This window comes from Electrophorus electricus, unplaced genomic scaffold, assembly GCF_041902795.1.
Source record: "Electrophorus electricus isolate QZ-2024a unplaced genomic scaffold, ASM4190279v1 Scaffold36, whole genome shotgun sequence".
NCBI lineage: Eukaryota > Metazoa > Chordata > Actinopteri > Gymnotiformes > Gymnotidae > Electrophorus > Electrophorus electricus.
This window is the reverse complement of record NW_027658649.1, coordinates 1,237,608-1,246,186: the sequence shown is the minus strand read 5'-3', so window position 1 is coordinate 1,246,186 and position 8,579 is coordinate 1,237,608. Positions and strand designations below refer to the sequence as shown.

The window sequence follows — 8,579 nt, the reverse complement described above, 5'->3', positions numbered from 1 at the left end:
CTCTCTCCCTAAGAGTACAGCCAATTATGCTCTTCTAGACTCTTGGCCACAAATGGCTGTGACACCATCAGTTTCAAAGTTAAACACAACTCCTATAGTACTAATAAAAGCTTCACACTCAGCTCAGCTGGGGCATGGCAGACACTGAAGGAAACTCCTCACTTCACTCTCTTCATCTGACCAGTCATTAAGCTCCACTGGTTTCTTCACTGTTTGGAGTTTCAGCACTTCTAGCATTTGTAATATTAGAATAGAATCCCTTTATTTACTAAAGGTACACAGAAATGTACACCGGTACACAGAAACTTACTGTATGTAAGAGTGCAATAGTTCAAAGCTGTATTAGTGCAGATAAATACAACTACAGTGCCATTGCAGCTTTTAATGCTGTTTCAGTATCAGGGTCTTCAGGAAGGCTCCACCTGGCAACCCTGAAGTGCCTTGCTATACTTAAAACTACACACACACACACACACACACACACACAAACACAAACACTTAACAAGGTGAGTTCTGCTTATTTGTTATTGGAGATTTGTTAAGAAGGCTGATTGCCATTTAAAATTAGATTTCACAAACTGTAATTGTTACACTGGTGAGTTTGAGGTAGAGATGCACTTTCATTAATACTGCTTACACTCTGTTTCTTTACAACACGCATGGACGTGTTAAAGCATCTCATATGCATGGAACACTAATACTCAGAGCATTGGAAGGTTGAAAACAGAAGCTATCTGGCTCACACAATGTTTTAAATGTGCCAAGGGAAATTCCAAGTGTGGCCATCCTTGAGTGGAGTGGAAGATAAATATGTTTTTTTTTGTATTTCAAAGCAGCTGTAAGAGTATAACAGGCAGTTTAGAACATGTCAGTCCCTCCATGTAATTTCAGAGAAAATATCCTATGAAGATTGGACCAAGATTCCTGCAGAGTATTTTCAGCACATAGTGGAAACTATGCCAGAAAGAATTGCTGCAGTTCTGGAGGCCAAAGAAGGTCCAACATGCTATTAAATGGGTGTACTTAAGCCCACTGTGTCCTATTATAGGATATTGCTGGAATGTATGTGGATGTTGTTGGAATGGCCGCAGAGTTGCGGCAGCAGTACAGGTAGTCTGTAATCCTTTCCCCCATCTGAGTGAGTTTGCCCTATTGCACGGGGTCGAGTTATGATGTGAATGTTTAATTACACAGGATGGATTGTGGGCGACAGAACCGAACAGCCTTCAGGATTCAAGTAGAGAAAGGGGAAACTTCTCCAGCCTTTGAGTTAATCACAGGACTATTGCATAGCAATTAGGGATAACAGAACAGCTTTCGGGGGGGTTTGGGTGGGTTGCCTTATCCGCTCCTTTAACAGAGTAGTCACAATTCAAATTTCCCTTGTTCCATTGTTTACAAGGCATTATACATGTGGTTTATTTATAGTGCACGGAGTAATATGCAGCAAGTCTGGTCTGTCTGCTTTGGAAGAGAAACATTTGGCCAAAAGAGCAAGACACAGCCAGGAGGATGATTGGTAAGAGCACATCATAATATGCACCTTAAAGCTGTGCTCTACAGCTAGGTCCTGTTCCATGACTGCATATATAAATTAACTATTGACATTGCTATTTATATCTGGCCATTTACAGTGCACTCTTGCTCAGTGCAGCACTTGAAGCTGATTTTCCATTGTGTAGTTATTATGTTCAAGAGATGTTTGACCCGGTCAGGGTGACACACTTTAGTGAGGGCAGCAGTATCCTAGAGGACACTACAGACAGTGACGGAGACATCTCAGAGCGCGAGGTGAGAGGTTGAGCTTTTTGTTACTCTCTCTACGACATACTTTTCATGCCAGGTACTATTGTCCAGTTCAGCCAAATTTAATTTACTGCCTTGTATTATCATATATAAATTGCTGAACATCTTTTCACTCAGTTTCAAACAACCCCTCAGCTGTATTAAGCCATTTCAGGTTATTCAGAAGTACTGCTAAATGGATGTGGTGGGAAAATGAGAGCACATCAAACACAGACAGCTTTATGCATTGAGTAGTAAAGAGTAAAAGTTTATTGAGTTCTGTCCCCTGTATAACAGAGTAAGAGGACTGACGCGCAGTACGGTCCCCCTCCCCTTATACAGAGAACAGAAGAAAGAGAAAAAAAAGAAAAACGACTCCTACAGAGTATCTGCTAATTCATGTTTTGGTTAGCCTGAGCGCTGAAGGCTTCTTCTATCTCTATGGTTAGAATGGTATGTGAGCAGCTGGTGTACCTGACTCACATGCTTATCTGCAGACTGTTATGCTGTGACTATAGAAACATAAAGCAAAGTAAAATAAAGCAAAGTAAATTTCCACAAAATGAAGTAAGGCAAATTTCTACAACATTTCCCCCCTATATCACACATTATCACACATTTATTCAGCAAATAGCACTACGATGTCTTCATGTGGATCACCAGCACCGCCCATCTTGGGGAGCAGAATGTCTTCACTGAGCTGCGGTTGGTCATTGGCATGGCCGCTGAGCGCTGGCATGGTGAACACTCTAGAAAGACGTCTGACACGCAATAACAAAAAAGGAGGTAAACACAGAAGAAGAAGAAAAAGAAGAAGAATGAGTAGCAGAATGGGCAACGCTACAGCCGCTACTGGAACTGTAGGCTGCGGAGTGAAGGCAGATCACAAATGATTCATATAATCAGTAATATTAGCACTGAGATCTGGAATGTAAAAACAGCAGGAAGTGTTAATCATTTTGCACACTCCTCCTTCCTTCATGGTTAGGAGATTTAATACCATTCTATGTTGAAGCACTGCTGCCCTTATCACTTGTTGTTCTATCTTTAAGGCACCTATTGCTGCTAAGGTATCATTAACTACTTGCAGTAACTGATAAGCTAAGCCATTGATCTTTTGCAGGGCTGCTACTGTGCCACCGCCCAGGAAAAGGGACCAACCAATGGTTTCACCCGGAGTGGTCCATGGGTCCCTCAGAATTCTACCACAATAGTCTGTGCTGGTTATGTCTCTCCTCACCCTGTGCTGCTTGGCATGGGGAAGTGTATACACCTGCGTCCTTGGGCGCACTACAGCTGGATAACAACAACCAGTCCAGTTCTGTGGCAATTCACCATAGGCCACCGAACCACCGACCCACATTACATTCCAATACCCCTGCAGGGTTGTCATGGAGCAATTCCACAGGGAACTGCTATTGGAGTCACTGCAAGTGCCATTGCTGTGCACCTGCACATAATCGATGCATCTGGACCAGACTTCCGGCACCTGCTGCTTCATCTGCTATACAAATATCTCACCCTTACTAGCTGCCACATGCAGCATCATTTTCGGTGGTGCGGGGTTAGTGGGACTGGGACAGTTTGAGGTCTGATTAATAACCTGGCACATAGAGATTGTCATATTCACTTCTCCTACGTCTGCGTTTTTCAGAGGGATTACAGTCCTTGGAACACTGGTGTGCTGGCACACCAGATACTCTTGCTCGATATGTTGGGCATGCACAATGGCTGACATACACGCTGTATTTTGTTGGCATTTAGCTGCTAATCATTCTGCTTCAGTGGCGTTGGGACCCTGAAATGGTAACAAGTCTTCTCATAAGTCATGGGATTCTTCATCCATATTAATATTCAGTCTATGTTCTGACTGTGTTAGCTGTGCCTGATTTTCTCTACCGTCTCTTGACGGTTCCGAGTGTCGAAAGTGTAGGCCTTGCCTTTAACACCCTACTCAACACAGTTCCGACCTAGTCTGTTTGGGTGCTGCTGCTTGGAGTTGGGGCTGGTGTCGGAGCCTTCTTACAGTGTGTGTGATGTACCCAGGTTCCTCGTCCTTCTATTTTGACAGCAGTGTAGGTTGTTAACAGGAGGTTCTAGTTGTCGCCACCTGGTGCCTTCAGTGGCGGTAGCCCCTGACTGAATTTCCAGTAATGTGGCCTGCGGGGTAGCAGCGGTTTCCTGTATTGCTTGCACAGCGGTTTTAGTTGCAGCTGCCTTTGCTACTCTATCTGCAAAATTATTCCCCTTGCTGATTTGGTCTTCTGTAGTCCTGTGAGCTGCACACTTAACAACTGCAATTGTCTTTGGCAGCGAAATGGCTTCTAGCAAGATGGTGATGTCTAATATATTTACCCGAGCTTGTCAGGAATTGCCTATGTTTCCATATGGCTCCAAAATCATTAACAGTTTTGTCTGCAGCTAGTTTGCATGCTTCCGTCAGTGCTACTAGTTCAGCAGCCTGCGCTGAATAGGAGGATGGTAATACTTCTGTTTTAAGTATTTCATGATCTGTTTCTACCGCGTATGCTTCCCTATTGACCCCTGTGTCGTCCCTGCATGCTGACCCATCCACATAGAGGCATAGGTCTGGGTTACTTATGGCTTCTTCAAAGAGATCAACTCGCGGTATATATACTTCAGCTAAGACTGCTGTGCAGTCTTGTGGATCTCCATCCTCCTCCGTAGGAAGGAGTGTAGCTGGGTTCAATGTTATACACCTTTTGACAGTTATATTAGGCATATCTAAGAGGGTGGTGTGGTATCTCAGCTACCACTGGGCTGATAAGTGTGACACTCTTTGGTCCTGCAGTATTCGGTGTAATGCGTGTGGGACTAAAACAGTAAGAGGGGAGTATGCCACTATGGTTTAGGTAGCGAAATTATGGCTTGTGGTCGGTTTTGAGACAGCTTGTGTGTATTTCCCCCTTTAATGATATGCCCCAAGAACGTCACTTCCTCCTTACAATTCTGTAATTTTGCTCTACTAGGTCAGTTACATGTATGTTACATCTGAAATATTTCCATGAGCTTTTATGCAACATACTAAACAAAGGTTTGGAACAGGCTAAGTCAAATCAGGCTAACTCTCAGCAGGTCAAAAGTACTTCAGACTGCAAACTATGATCTAGTATTTTATCCAATTTTACCATAATTGTAACGCAGGGAGGCTTGGCAGGATACAAAAGAGGAGCAATGATGCATACAACGATGTTTATTTAGAGACATGGAAGACAACGTAGCACTAAGGCTATCGTGGGATCAAACACTGACAACGTTAACGTTTACACAAAGGACTTATATACGCAAACAATAACAACACAATGAAGGGCAGCCGTGAAACACAAGGGAGCATGGCCACACGGATGAACACACACACACACACACACACAAGCAAATACACACGGGGAGACGTTTGGGGGGGGGGCATACCGTGACAAGAATATGTTCACACATGGTCGCTCGCTCGCTCTCTCGCTCTCTCTCTCCCCATCCTTTCAGCCTTTGGGTTTCAATAATACCCCCAGGGCAGACAGAGCCACTATTCAAGCAATGTAATATTCTGTAATATTCTACTCTGGCTCCTCCTACCTCTGCAATGACATCCTCAGCTTTTATTTCAGTGGGTGGCGTGTGATGTCATAATGCAGCCGCATCAATTAAGCGATTATGATGTAGTCAAAGAACAGATTTTTCAAATGAACAATTTCTGTGACCCATTTTTAGACTACAGATCACAGATAACGGGTACACTAAATTTATTATGGGTCAGTGCGGTAGTTACAATTGCAATCCAAGACGCAAGGAACATGTTCCTTCTGAGAAATATGAAAAGGAAAAGCACGGGATATTTGGTAAATATGGGAAAAAGAAAAACGAAAAAACACGAGCCCAGATCCCTGCCAGAATAGAGGATGACTTCTTGGATGAACTGTGTGTGTGTGTGTGTTTGTCTGAGAGAGAGAGATCTACGTAGAAGTGTTCTAAGTATCTATACAACGCTAATAAGACATTTTCTGTTACTTTTTAAACAGATACTAGACCAAAGTATTTATTGAAAAATGACTTGCCTACTGAGAGAACTGAATCAGCCATGGTAAGTAAAGTAGAACCAAGACAAATGATTTAAAGCCATACTGAGGCAAGGGACAAAAGCCACAAAAAATGGAAAAACAGCTATGGTGAACAGTGATGCTAATTTAATACTTGTACTTAAGTACACTGAAATGTCTTTGAATATAAATTACAAATGCATTTCAACAAATGTTGGAGAAATTAATTAAAAACACTAATGTCAATTTATTTAGAATATATTTAGGACACATACATTTAGCATATGCAATCTTTGTCAATTACAGGAAAAAAAAATACTGTTGGTGGGTTTTTTGTTTGTTTGTTTTACATTCTCCTTACTATAGAATTAACAGTCGACTGTTCGGTGACTTTGCATGCTGAGTTGTAACACTGATTATTAGTATAATTGTGGCTAGAATCAAAATCAACACTAGTTAAAATGACTGAATGCATTGGAATTTATTATTCCAATAGCACAATTTGAATGGGTCTACGGTACCTTAGTGTGTCAGGTCCTGTTATTTCTGTTGAACATTTGATGTTTGGGGGCACATTTTTACATCATTAGGCCTGCAGGCTATGTGATAACGGCTATGCGATAAAAATTGTATTTGTTTCCTTTCCAGTCCAATACAAACTATAAATTCCAAATGCATCAAAATGTAATTAAAGTCATATTTCAATTAAATGTATTTAAATACTGTTCAACAATATTTCTACTTATATCTACAGGTGGAACTGAAGTCTTTCAAAAAGATAGAACCTCCAGATATGAATTTCAAGATGATGCTTCCTAAAAAGACTCCTTTGAATCAGATTTACGATGACAATGACTGGGATGAGTGTACTGAGGACCTGGAAGCCATGTTTGCTAGAGTGAGAAAGTCTGCAGTGGAACAGAGCAATCCTAACACTTGTTTTCCATAAATTCTCACAATGCTATGAACTATGCATTTCAAGTAGATGTAATTAAATATTGCTTAACACTGTTTCTCTTCATAGTTGGAGGTGAAATTGAATTATTTCATAAAGATGCAGTATGATACCTGTGAACATGATATGGGCCAACTGATTGAGGAAATGGAATCCACAGTTGTTAGAGTGAGAAAGTCTGCAATGCAGCAGAGTAATCCTAACACTTGTTTTCCATAAATACTAACAATGCAATTAAATATGCATTTCAAGTAGATGTAATTAAATATTGCTCAACACGGTATTTGTGTCTGCAGGTATTAGACGCCGTACTTGCTAGGGAGGATATGGCTGCATAACCTCTGACGACAGCAATAAACAGCATTAAAAATACTCTGACATTTTTCAGTCTAATCCTTGCCTATGTTGTCTGCAACACAGTCAATTATACCATGGATAGTAATTATATGTTATTTTTTTTGTCTCAGAAACATTCTGAATGTAACATTTCCTACAGCCTTTAAGATACAATCACCATACTTGGCACCCACACTATTTTTTCCCTCGATGTCCACTTACATCTGTGTGGCTTAACAATCACAATTCATTTTTACACAACCAATTTCCAACTTCTATATATATATATCGCTCGGAATTCAACAGACACCTGTTGCTACTGCACCTTTGAGACGGATGTAGGATAAATGAGCTCCTTTATGATTGGCTGCCCTGTATTGTGCTTCATTCAAAAGGTACTCAGAGCTGAAATGCCTGAGAAAGGCAATTTAAGTGGGTGTGCTAAACCTCTATAGGCTGAATAGGCAGAGATACGTAAATAAAGTGTTCTTGTGACATTAGAAATACAAATTTCAAAAGGGGCATTTTTGGCAGCTTAACTGACATAGTTAAGAATTTTAACATTTAAAATATATATATTAAAAGGAGAATGTTACTTATTTCACTCTGACTGTAAAACAGTGCATATTTTGTTAAATGGGATTTCCATCCCATGTTTTTAAGGCTGCCTTATGTATAAATAAATATGCAAGAATGCAGAGCATGAATAGGTCAGTCTTCCATTCTGTATCACATACCTACCCTTGATAACACCGTGGTAACTGGAAAAAAAACAACCCTTTTTACTTAGTTGTCACTACTTCCAATAGACTTCACGCTAATCTCATAGAAGTCCGCCCCTTTCCGTGTCCTCCGGAAACAGCACTACCGTTGTGTTGTGACGGGATTTGTTCCTGAAGTTGTATGCGTTTTCTGAATTTGCACCGCATTTCTAAAGTGTGTTACCACTTTGATGAATATGCTTTGTGTATTTGCAGCACGATGGGTTTTCCAGGACACCGTAATTTATGCATGTTTAATTCCATCTTTTATTCACGTACTAAGCCCAACTCTATAGGCTAATATTTATAAAACCGAGATAACCATAGAAACGTCTTCATCTGTGCTTGATACTTTCACAGAAAAACGGAACTGCTGCTTGTCAAGCTTGTTTCATCAGGTTTTATATCATCGTCATGACGTGTTTGAATTGATCCCAGGCATATGCAGTCCTCATCAAAATCCATGCATGTCCTAGGCTGTGAGTAAGGTATGTTCTCTCTCTGGTCACAGTTGGCAAATAAATTATGCATATAGATTGTGGGGAAAACACTTTAGCACGTGTTCTCCAAAGAAGTGTCTTAATATGAGCTATCTAGCTAGTTCCAATGTCAACTGTAATCATAACACTGGGTTTCTCTCTGTGCTCAGGTGTCTTATTCGCATGCCAGTAACATGTTAGCGATATTGCA

At 40.9% G+C, this 8,579-nt stretch overlaps 1 long non-coding RNA gene across 1 annotated transcript; it reads left to right on the top strand.

The window, feature by feature from the left end:
* The first annotated feature begins 5,817 nt into the window (after nt 1-5,817).
* Nucleotides 5,818-6,947, top strand: LOC145655829 (uncharacterized). The gene is made up of 3 exons (XR_014121736.1): nt 5,818-5,881; nt 6,592-6,735; nt 6,862-6,947. It is a non-coding gene; the product is annotated as an uncharacterized LOC145655829 (long non-coding RNA).
* The last annotated feature ends 1,632 nt before the right edge of the window (nt 6,948-8,579 follow it).